General features: G+C 37.2%; 1 long non-coding RNA gene across 1 annotated transcript; it reads right to left on the bottom strand.

Moving 5' to 3' along the window:
• Positions 1-1,397: 1,397 nt before the first annotated feature.
• On the bottom strand, positions 1,398-11,415 carry LOC113886176. The gene is made up of 6 exons (XR_003509380.1): positions 11,326-11,415; positions 10,243-10,355; positions 8,558-8,687; positions 8,298-8,451; positions 3,070-3,283; positions 1,398-1,804 (listed from the first exon to the last, which is right to left on the bottom strand). It is a non-coding gene; the product is annotated as an uncharacterized LOC113886176 (long non-coding RNA).
• Positions 11,416-12,784: the final 1,369 nt, after the last annotated feature.

Below are 12,784 nucleotides of genomic sequence, written 5' to 3'. Positions count from 1 at the left end.
TACTGAGTCCAGAGTCCTATGCCAGCTACTTCCTCAGATTAAGAAAAAAACATAGATTTTTAACTATAACGCAGAGAAAATGAATATGTAAAACCTTCTTGCATAGTTCAATAATGCTTGTGGCATGACATGACATAGTAGCTTTCTAACTAAATCATGTTTTAAAGACAAGAACAAGAATAAACTATTGTCAAACTCCTATATGTAGCAGTCATTTGATATAGTTAATTTATAAACCATACATTAAAAAAAAAAAAAAAAACATGACAGGGAACTTGAAGGAGAAAAGTTTCAAGGTGAGGATTTATACTCTTACCTTCCTTATGAGAGGTGAGGAGATTTACCTAACTGATGTGATTGCTTGGTTCCAAATCTCTACTTTGAAAAGATGTATGTGCCCACAGCACCATGGACTTGGGTGTGCAGTAGGCAGCCTGTGTCTGGGATGGGGGTCAAGCATTTGCTTCTTCTTCTTAGCCCTGCACGAGGAAGTGTCTGACTTGGGATGAAGTGTTTGGAGGCCCGCTGTGACTGCACAGCTAAAGCACGTCCTCCAGTTTCATAGCTCTCAAGTACTAAGACCCAGTGTAGATGCAGTGCTGTGAAAGAAACCTTGATTGCCCCCCTACTATGGTAAGAAGCCAAAGGAGAAAACAGGTTGAGACTGCATTTAACAAGGGCTACTTTTCCATGCATCACAAACATCAGGAAAACACCATTAAAACTATAAACCTGTGTGCACTGACTGAAATGGGTATTTTAATCACACTGATTGAACAGTGAAAACTGGTTGCAATTTAAAGACTCCCCATCATTGCTATCTTAGATACCATTCATCCAGGTGATGTCAAGATAGAGATAAAGTGAGCTTCATTTATAATGTTTAAAAGTTTGAATTAACTACAAATCTAGAAATATTCTACAAATGCTCAGCAAGATTTTTTTTTAATTTTAAATAAAAGTGCTATAGGTAAAATAGCAATTAAAGAAAATGACAAAAATGTCATTTTTGTAAGAAATGACAAAATTTATGTAAGAAAATGACAAAAAATGTTAAGCTAAAACTAGAAATTAATGTTTTGGTTTAGTATTGTAAGTTTATTTAATTCATAAAAAGGATTTATCTAGGATTCCTTTAAACAAAAAGTATCCATATGTGGTTAGTGTTTAGATGCTAGTGATTCACTTATGCTTAGAGGCAGAAAAACTTCATTGGGTACAGCAGAGCTTGGAAATGATTATGAACCATTGCCAACTGAAATCAATTAGAAAGGAAGTGAAACATCTGAAAGAATACTTTTGGATACTCGGCAATAAGATTTCATTTCTAAAGTATAATTTAAATGCAGCTTTTCAAGGAATTTAATAATTTAGTATGTATCTATTATTAAAATCAAGAACTCTGGGACAAAAAAAATCATAAAATTTCAGTCTCCTTTATTAGCACAGCTAATTGTGACTTTTACTTAATGTGCATTAAGTCAAATAAACAACTCAGAAGTTCACCAAATTAAAAACAAGGATCATTCATATCAGAATTCTGAAACCCAGTGGAGAAAATATAATAGAACTAACTTTGGTCAAGTAATTCTCCATGCTGTTATTCGGAGGGTGTGGAATTGAGGTAGGAAAACCTACATTTGCTCTTGGAGTAAGATTTCCATTGAGCACTAAAGGATTATTGAAATTTCCAACACAAGGGGGCTCCAGGACTGGCCTCGTGCTTAGAGTGCCAAGTAAAGATTTGTTCTGATCTTTCTCCACCTCAAGTTTGGTGCTGATCACTGCCAGCCTCTCATGAGTCCTGGGGAAGATGGAAAACACCAACATAATGATTTGCATTTTTAAAGTTGCCATATAGTAAATGGAATTCCCAATAAACTGTTTGAACACTGAAAACACAGAGCAGACCTCCTGTAAACAATGATAGTTGTAACCTTATTCTAAAGAAGTACACATGTGTCTAGGGCTCTTCAAGTAACAAGACACAGTTGGGAGAGGAGAGAAAGGGCATCAGAGAGAAAGGGAGGTGGCCTCCCAGTCACATCTGCTGCCCTCTGGGACACACCTGCCTCCAGGAAACAGTTCAGGGATTAAGAAACACCCCATCCCACAAAGCTACTTTCAAGCATTTGCTTTCACCACTTGTATACACGTTTCACTCACGACTTCTGAGAAATTAAGCTTTTGGCTCTAAGGAATCATCTAGATTCACAATCTAGAGGGGAGGACAAGAAAGTCAATGAGTGATTGAAAAGAGCTAAAACAGCCCCAGGAATAATTACAAGTATCCCCTGCTTTTTCACAGTTCACTTTATGTTACTTCACTTCTAGGAAAGGCCTACGTCAGCATCTCTTTTTGATAATTTAAAAAAAAAATTTTTTTTTTGAAGAGACTTTTTTATTTCATATAAAAAGGTTCAGTGTACGTTTTACAGTAAGAGGCATCACGCTCCCCAAGCAGGGAGACTGGCCTGACTGAGCTCCTTCCCTGGGAGCCACACCCCACATCTCAGTGTCAAGTCACCACAACCCTGAACCCTATATGGGAGCACCTGTGCTTCACTTGTACATATTCATTTTAGGCTTCAAGTAGCAGAATGTGCCCTCGGGTACCTGCTTCTTTGCTGTACACTGTTTTAGCTTATGAAAGGCTTCCTAGGAATGCTCTGCTTTCAGACAGTGGGAAAACTTGGACTAGGCACTGGGGGTGCCATCTGCCCTTTACATCCTCCACACCCCCCACCCTCAGTCAGGTCACCATTCTATTTCTAGACACTCTATGAAGTATCCTGTCTTTCACTCCTGTGTTAATTGCCCCCAGTTTCACAAGCATGCCTTTATGCAGTGTGCTGCTGCTGCTAAGTCACTTCAGTCATTTCCGACTCTGTGTGGTAAAACCCAAAAGGACCCAGTATTAACAGTTTGTCTTAGGGCGCCCTCTAGCAGTGACCATCTAGTTAGCTTTCACTTCCTACTAATCTTATGAACTGCGCTCTATAAAAATTAGGCTTTAGAAACAAATTAACGAACTAAATTTACTTTCTGTGATTCTGTGTTTTGACTTACTTGTCTAGTTTACCTTCCAATGACTTTCTAACTTCTAGTTCTACTAGGTAGAGTTGCTGATATTTTTCCAACTCTGCTGTATGAGAATCTTCTTGCAAAGTTTTCACCTTGGAGAGTTCAGATTCCAAGTCTTTAATTCTGAGATCCATTTGACTTCTTATGGAAGCATTATTCTCTTGTAACTGCTCTAAGTTCTCCCGAGAGCTGCTTGTTTCTAAGGCAAATTTAAAAAGATAACATTTTAAAAATAATCATTAACCTGGAAAATTATATTTTCTCCCTTTAGTTTTGAGTCAGTGATTCAGAAAGCAATTTTAAAGGTTAAAAAAAAAGAGCAGAAGTTTAAAATAATTATTGTCAATGTGAAGTGAATTAAACGTGAATTATAAAATTAAAGTGGAATTATGGCCATAGTGGTGCTTATATAATCTGATAATTCAAAGAACAAGAGGATCAACTTAAAATTTTAAAAATTGAACAAGACAACTTAAAAATAATTCAAGAGGATGGTACCAGTTCTAAACCACAATATTTTCTTTTCCTCCTAGTAGTCTTATTTTATTCCAATTGGTCTTATAAATGAAAGGATTCTCTAGTGAGAATCATTCTGATAGGTCAATTTGGTGATAACTGTGATGGAAACGGAAATATTTAATGGGAGAAATAAGTGTCCCCTTCCTTACAGAAAACTGCCAAGCCAACTGCTCTAAGGGAAGTAGAGGAAACACATAAGCTGTATAGATCCAAAACGTAATTTACAATGAGGTGAATTCAAGCACATGACAGATGAACAAATTAACCTGCAAACATAGGTTGACTGACTTTAATTTCTCTACAAGATCCTGTCTTGCCCTTTCTTCAATCTCCTGTTTATAGTGCTCTACTTGACTGTGTTCTATAATATTCATTTCTATATAACTTCTGAGGTTCACTATTTCTTGCTCCAACTTATTTTTATTCTTCTCTAGTTTTTCACATTTCTTTTGCATTCCTTTCATAGATAATAACTCCTTTCAAAGAACTTGATTTTTTGCATCCAGATGAAGACATTTTAAAGATGCAGTTTCCAGCTCTGCTGTAAGATTATCAATCTGCAAGAATAAAACAATACTGTTTGGTAATGAGGCAAGTGGACTGAACACAGCCTAACTCAAACCAGGACCAAATAGATACAATGGTATCTGTATTGTAGAATGTAGGACCAGGGATTACTCAGAGAATCAAGAAAGAAGTTCAAACCATCAAGAGTCACAAAATATATTCTTCACTGTCATAATCTTTGTCACACAACATTTGCCCTTGATATTACACTCTTTTCTATTTATTCTCCATAAAATGACTACAAGTCACCTCTTAGTACAATGTCTCTTACTCCTTCCCCCCATCTTAATGCCCCATGTTTTAAAGAATTTTGAGGGATATGGTATTGTTATCTAGGATTGAGTTAATAAATGATTCCCAAAAGAAGATTGTGAAAATAAGACTCTCATTAATAAATCTTATAAATATGGATTCTAATCCCATAAGTCTTTTTCTGAACTATGAATACTTTTGCTAATTTGAACTGCATTCCAAAGGAAAATAATTCAAAAGGTTAAAGAAATCTCATCTCCTAATAGCTTAGTGAGATGATCCATACATTTTTCTGAACAACAACAACAAAAAATGCCTCATTTTTGTAACCATTTGTTACTTTTCACAGAACAGAACATACCAAACAAAACAACAAACAAAATTTGTATGAATTTCAGTGACACTGAGTTGCAAAGAACTTTCCTTTAGACAGAATGATTACTCGGTAGGTCGAGGTGAGTGGAGGTGGTGGTATTGAAACTGTCTACACGTTCTTTGACACTTTTCTCTGAAATTCCCTCCCCTTAAATATGTGCTGGCCTCAGTAACTGATTTCAACTGGACAGAGTCTGAGGAAACTGACTTTTGCTCTGTGGGAAAGCCTACCCTTAGCATCAGTCACTATGCTGCGAAGAAGCCCAGACCACATATTGAGCACCTTGTCAGTGCCCTCACTGACCGACCTCAAATAATGTCCCATCCAAAAGCCAGCTCCAACTGCAAGACATGTGCATGAACTCATCTTCAGATGACTCTGGTCCCCACCTTCACGACATCCCAGCTGATGCCGATTGGAAAAGAAACGTGCTGGCCTCACTCACTGAGCCTTGCCCCAACACAACTTTTTGAACAAAGTAAATACTGTTTTGAGGCACTAGGCTTTGACGTGGTTTATTATACAATTTTCTGGCAGTAAATACCTGGCACAGATACTGATATTAAAAATGCCATTAAAAATAACTAAAAGATGTGAGAATGCCTTTCAACATGGAGGTAAGTGAGATCTGAATGGATGCAGAGAAAGAAATGAAAACCCAAAGGGCTTCATGACACTGTAAACTGAATCCTGATGGCCCTTAAAGAGGCTGCTGGTGACAGCTTCTAGGCAAGAGAAGAAAATGACACTGAAACACAGAGGAAAGGAGACTCTTGCTACAAACCAACTGAAAGTAACATCAATGAGAGGGATAAGCTATCAAAAAAAAAGGGGGGGGGACTATTAAATATAAAGGATCCAGGCTCAATTATATTTGGGTTCAATATCTGTTATCTCTTTTACAGCATCTCCACATGTCCAGTGGTCACATGATGCTAAAAGAGAGAAACAGCTTCTGGGCTCAGATCAAATCTAGGGTGCTGTCAGGAAAACACGGTTTCAAGGTGAAGCCTATAGACTGTAAAACCCTTCATTAAGACCCTAGAAAGACTTAAGGTAGTGCCTCAAATATCTTTAAAGATCTTAAGGGCATAAGAATTTTAAAGGCATCATCCTACAAAGCTTCACAAGAAGCCCAAGGTGCAGAGCTTCTCTCAAAAAATATTTTGAGATATTTTTTGAGATATTTGAGGATACCAAATATTTTGGTATCCTCTCCAATGACGTGAACCCCAATCCAATTCACAGGACACTAAAAACTTTAAAGAGAAACTTTGCAGCAAAAACAAAAACAAAAACAAAAAACAGTGCTTGGCCTAATAGAGACCAAGACATACAAATGAGAATAGGCCTTTGGGATTTTCTTAGAAGTTCAACAAAGAGGAAGCTGGCTTAAGAAAAATGACTCAGCTACAAACAGAGGTCATTTCCTATGAAAAGGACAGCACACAGAGCTCAGAGGGTAAAGCAAAAATGAAGCACTCTTATGGGCAGGACAAAGTCCTCATCAAAGGGCTGGCAGCACCAAACTGGACCTCAGAGCTGCTATAGAATACGGTGCCTCCTGTTTCCCATTTCTGATTGGGAAAGCCTAGTCATTCAGCAGGATGGTGGGGGTGTGGGTGGCAGATAACTTGTCCCTTTAGTTCTCAAGTCTTAGTACTGAGAAGGTTGTGCTCACAGGGTCACACTCTAGAAATCACACTCAGAAACTTCATCTGCATGTGCCACCTGTACCTGATGAAGACCATAAGACCTGTAGTGAGCCTGGGCCTGACACTGTTAACAACTGACACTTGTGAGGGAACAGGTAGGGAAAAGGGTATTTTTCATTGGAAGGAATATAAAAAATTGTGGCCAGTGAGTAACTGTGCTAGTTTTTAAATGTACCCATTAGTTTTAAAAACTTTATTCTGTAAAAAATGGTAGAATATAGGCCAAGTATAAGTGACTTGCTCCTATTGAACAGAAGATGATGAAAATGATGCTGTGTGAACTGCAAAGCGAGGTTAGACAAGACAGCAGAGCTTCTGCCTGGCTCTCAACCTGGGAACCAGGCTCCATGTTGCGAGTAAGCCCAGGCTGCAAAGAGAGCCTAGGTTCAGGGTAGGTGTTTAACTTCTCTGCCTTCACCAAAGTCAAGCCAACCACAGACACCAACTATCAGATATGGGAATGAACACACCTTCACCCGATTCCAGCCCCCAGCCCTCGAGCTGCCCCACCTGAAGCTGAGGGGACGAGAAGCCAGCCATCCTGGCCACCTTTTCCTAAGTGTAGATTTTGAACGAAACCAATGTTGTTTATTGAAGCCACTGAACTTAAAGCTGATTAGGAAAAAACAGAAAAATAGATTTTTGAAAAAGAGAAAATAAACATAACTTAAATGCAGGTAGAAACCGGTCTCCTATAAACTGGAATATGATAAAAGGTGAGATTTTTAATCACAATGTTGATGAGAAGAAGCATATAACTAGAAGGAAGACTTAAGAACTATTCAGGAAGAAGTTTTTTCAGGGTTCCCTTCAATTACAAATTCTTACAAATAGGCAGGTGTGACTCCTTAGAATTTCTGCTCAAGTTTGAAAGCAATGAAGACTAGTAAGCAATGAGACATATGATTTGAACTGTAAGAAATAACTAGAAATAGTTTAATTACCAAAGTCAGACTTTTGACCTCATCTCAATTTACTAAAATTCTAAAAGAGATGAGTAGCTTTGAGTAGTTACTAATCTAGAACTCAATCTGCATTGTCCTCTCCTCAGAGAGAGGAGAACACCACGAGATGCCACTTCATACTTGCTAGGATGGCTATACTCACAGAGACAGGTAATGACTAGTGTTGACAGGAATGTATAGAAATGGGAACATTTTACATACTTTGGATAAAAATATAAAATGATGCAGCCATGCTGGAAAACAGTATGGCAGGTCTTCAAAAGGTTAAACAGAGTTGCTGTGTAATACACCAATTCTGTTCAAAACTGTATTCCCAAAAGAAATGAAAAAATATGTTCACACCAAAACTGAAACATAAATGTTCACAGCAACATTACTGACATTGGCCAAAAAGTAGAAACAACCCCAAAGGTCCATAAGATGATGAATGGATAAATAAAATGTGGTATGTCCATACAATAAAATATTATTGAGCAATAAAAGCAAGGAAATACTGATACATGTTAGATGTACCTTGAAAATATTATGCTAAATGAAAGAAGGCAGTCACAAAAGATACCATATGGTGTGATTCCACTGACATGAAATGTCCAGAAAAGGGACATGTACACAGTTAGGGAGTGGAGTCATGGTTCCTTCAGGCTGGGAAGATCAGCAAAAAAAAAAAAAAAAAAACTGGCACAGGGTGATTTCTTTGGAGGGTGATGAAAATGTTCTAATGTGGTAATGCCTGTATAATTCTTTAAACACAATAAAGTTACTGAAGTGTACAGTTTAAACGAATGAACTGCATGGTATGTTCATTAGATTTCAACAAACCTGTCACCAAAAACAACAGATGCTTTGGGGTCATTAATGCTTTGCTGCTCAGCTTCAGATCACCAGCCAGGGTTCAAGACAGAGAGAGTCAAGAGTGTGTCCTTTTATCTCAAAATGATATAGGGAAAAGCTGTCTTTTTTACTGGTGTCCAACCTAAAAAAATGAATAGACAAATCTGTGTTTCACTGCCCAAAGCATGGAATGATTTTTATTTCCCCAAATTAAGTGATTTTGGGGTTCTAAACTGATTAAAAATTACCTTATGTATTAGCATATTAATTTGAATATCCATTTCAGTTTGCCTGGTTTTTAAATCTCCGTGAAAATTAAGCTCTCCATGTTCATATTCATTTAACTTCCTTCTTGTCATTTTTAAGAGTTTCTTAAATCTGTAGAAATGTATAGAATGAGTAAGTTATTTAAAAGCAGATATTTAATAATTAAACAGATATATGTTCTATCAGATAAAACAAACCAATCTATAAATTATAATCCTTTCTCATTGTTCAAACTTAATATTCCTTGAAAGCATAATAACTAAATTCTAATCTTAGATTATGAAGAAAAATTTTTATCACATTTAAATATATTGTGTGTGATATATGTAATATATGAGTTCGTATAAATAAGTTAACATCAATTTTTAGCATGCTAGTGTGAAATATCAATTTATTATTAAATATTATTATAAACCAGAGATCAGTATTCAAAATAAAATTGAAGAGATATTATATATGAATGTTTTCTGAAAAGACACAAGACACATTTGTTCCTACTGACCACAACCTCTACAAAAAGAAAAGGAAGTAGATACAAAAAACCAACAAGATTCTTACTCAAAATTGAAAAAAAAAAAATGGAGCCTGAGTTAAGCAGGAAATAACCCAGGCTGAGAGTTTTAGAAGAAAGGAAATCAGAAGAGAGAGAGGGGTTACCAGTCTCTTCAAGACTGTTTTAAGAGATGTAGAAATCTTGCCTAGCACATTGTTAACAAAATGCAAAGCAATGTAGAGAAAATTAAAAGAGAAAAATATTAATGAGAATCAGAGAAGAATCCTTTGTATAATCATCCCTTGGCATCCACAGAGGACTGGTTCAAAAATCCCCCAACACTCCGTGGATACAAAATCCATGGATGCTCAAGTTTCCCTAAGGACATCTTCCCTATATTTTCAGTCATCCCTAGATCACTTACATTATCTAATACAATGTAAACGCTTTGTAAATAGTTATAAATACAGTGTAAACACTATGGAAATAGTTGCCAGCTTGAGACCAATCCAAGTTTTGCTTTTTGGAACTTTCTCAATTTTTTTTTTCCCTGAATACTTTTGATCTTGGGTTGGCTGCATCTTTAGATGATGAGGCTTAACTGCACTCAGCAAAAAAAAAAAAAGAAGAAGAAGAAGAAGCAGTTTTTTTTATCTTACTGATCAAAACATGGTCACTAATTTTATTATTCTTTAAGTTACACATATATTTTTGTATGTACATTTTACAACTAAAATTTTGGGGCAAAAAGAAAATATAAGCCAAATTAAGATACTTTTTAATGTTGTTCAACAATAACACAGGTAGGATTTTAGATAATAAATTACTTGAATGATGAAGGGAAGGAACATAATTAAAAGAAGGTAGGATTACCAAAAAGAACAAAGATACTTTGCAGAAGTAAAATTTCAGCATAAATGATGAAGAAGAGAGTGACATTACTATATGCAGAGGCATGGTTGTTACTGTTTTAGAAATCATTACAGATAAGTATAGCACTGCTGCACTCAAAAACATTTCAGATTGTGCTGACTTTCCACAGTAAACTTTGAAATAGGATAATGTGTTTAATTATGAAAATGCACATAAAAATGAATTTGTGTCTAAGGTTTTAAATAAAATAAAATTATATTTTATTAGTAGTTGAGATTATCATAAATATTAAAATCTTACCCAGTAATCTCTTTTTCTAACTCATTGTTTTTCTTCTTTTCTTGGTCCAAGCTATTTTCCAGAGATTATTTTAATTCAATGTATTTCTTTAATTGTTCCTTTTCATCCTCAGACTTAGAAAAAAAAATTTAAGAAAATTATTTTTAAACACCTAGAGAGACTTATATACTTTCTTAAAAATATTATTTCTCATGAGTTCACAAGTTAATATGAATTTATAGTAAACACAGTTTTTAAACCTGATTGATGCCAATAACAGATTTCAAAATTGATGACTTTTCCTAAACCAACTTAAAATGATTTTTCATTTCATCATTTTTGTGGAATTTAAATTGCCAGCATTTATTTGTTAAAAATAGAGACTTTTACACAGAAAATATTAAATGTTAATGAAAGTTTTTTTAAACACTGCCTATATTTACATTTTACTTTCTAAAGATGCTCTAAAATCATTTTCATCAATGGTTCAAGATATTCCAGGTTTTGTTAAGTCACACCATACTAAAATAATCTTTGAAAAATTCCCATGCAACCCCCAACTCTTAAAAAAAGAAAAAATCCAACAAATGAAAAATACAGTCGTTCAGAAAAATGGTTCTATACAGACATAGTGTTCATTCTTAATGAAGAGAACAAACCACAATATTTAAAATGATTCATTCTCAGAAATCTCACAGAGAGATCTGGATTACAAAGGAAACTCAAAATTCTCAATCAAATAATTACTCAAATTTCTGGACTCAAATAGATGTTTGTGTACCAATGTTCAAAGCAGCATTATTAACGATAGTCAGAAGGTGGAATTTCATTGACAGATGAATGAATAAACAAAATGTGGTATATATAAAATACTGCTTTTGGACTGTCACAATTTTTAAAATCTTACTATAAAAATCATTAAATTTATGAATTCAGTTGATTTCTTCTATAGAGGAATCAAAGCACTAGTAGCATGCAGTATCAATAAAAATACAACAAGCTAACCAATGAGACTTTTCATATTGTCCAAAATATTCTTATATATTACTAGCAAAAAAATTTAAATCCTTTCTCAGTATGACAGAAATTAAGAGGTTGACTTACCAATCTTGTACTTAACAGGTTTTTCTGAAGCTGGTCAATTTTATCCACTTGCTTTTTGACTGTAGTTTGTAACTTGACATTTTCAATTTCAAGCCTAAAATGCAGATTTTAAAATAATTATTCTCGGGGGGGGAGGAGCCAAGATGGCGGAGGAGTAGGACGGGGAGAACACTTTCTCCCCCACAAATTCATCAAAAGTGCATTTAAACGTCGAGTAAATTCCACAAAACAACTTCTGAATGCCGGCAGAGGACATCAGGCACCCAGAAAAGCAACCCAACTCTTCGAAAGGAGGTAGGAAAAAATATTAAAGACAAAAAAAAGAGACAAAAGAGGGAGGGACGGAGTTCCGTCCCGGGAAGGGAGTCTTAAAAAGAGAGAAGTTTCCAAACACCAGGAAACCTTCTCACTGCCGAATCTGTGCCGAGCTTTGGTAGCACAGAGGGCAACATAACAGGGAGAAAAAATACATAAACAATTAAAACTTGCAGATTGCGAGCCCTACGGTAACTCCCCCAGTGGAGAAGCAGCGCAGACGCCTGCATCCATCATTAGCAAGCGGGGGCTGGGCAGGAGGCCTGGCGCGGGCTGCATTGCTGAGAGTAAGAATCTGGCCTGAATACCCTGAGCGCTATCTGAGCGAAATAATTTGGGCTAGCAAACCAGACTGTGGGATATCTACCACGCGAAAAGCCAGCCCTAACCTAAGACCGCCAGGCCCGCGCATGGAACAAAGGACTGAACAGAGATAGCCGGCTGCAGACCTTCCCCCTCCGGTGACAGGCAGCCAGAGCCGGAAGAGGGCAATCGCAGCCCCAGAGAGACATTATCTATAAAACTGTAAGCAGGCTTCTTTGCTAACTAAAACTTCTTGGGGGTCTGGACGGTTAACATCTGCCTGAGAAGGTGCACCGGTTTTACACCCAGATAACCAAGTGGCGGGGAGGCGATAAGTCGCAGCATTGGCGCTCGCCAAACACCTCATCACCTGAGCTGCTCGGACCTGGGAAGAGCACAAAACGCAGGCCCAACTGAGTCTGCGCCTCTGAGGACTACCCGAGTGCCTGAACCTGAGCGGCTTGGACCTGGGAGGTGCATGCAGCCCAGGGCCGGCCTCGGATTGTTCCCGGCGGAACAACCTAGAGTCCGAGCAGTGTGGACAGGGAGGCTACACACGCCGTGAGCGGGGGCAGACCCAGTGTGGCTGAGGCACTGCGAGCGCACGCCAGTGCTATTTGTTTGCAGCATCCCTCCCTCCCTCCCCACAGCGCGACTGAACAAGTAAGCCTAAAAAAAAAAAAAAGTGTCCTCCACCGTGCCCTTTGTGTCAGGGCGGAAACCAGATACTGAAGAGATTAGCAAACAGAAGAAGATATAACAGAGGGAAACGCCTTGGAAGCTACAGGCAATAGATCAAAACCCTGTGGTTACTACGGACTACATAGGAAGGGGCCTATAG

This window comes from Bos indicus x Bos taurus, chromosome 29 (genome assembly GCF_003369695.1).
Source record: "Bos indicus x Bos taurus breed Angus x Brahman F1 hybrid chromosome 29, Bos_hybrid_MaternalHap_v2.0, whole genome shotgun sequence".
NCBI classification, from domain to species: Eukaryota; Metazoa; Chordata; class Mammalia; order Artiodactyla; family Bovidae; genus Bos; species Bos indicus x Bos taurus.
The sequence above is the reverse complement of the archived record's forward strand: the minus strand, read 5'-3'. Positions and strand labels throughout refer to the sequence as shown.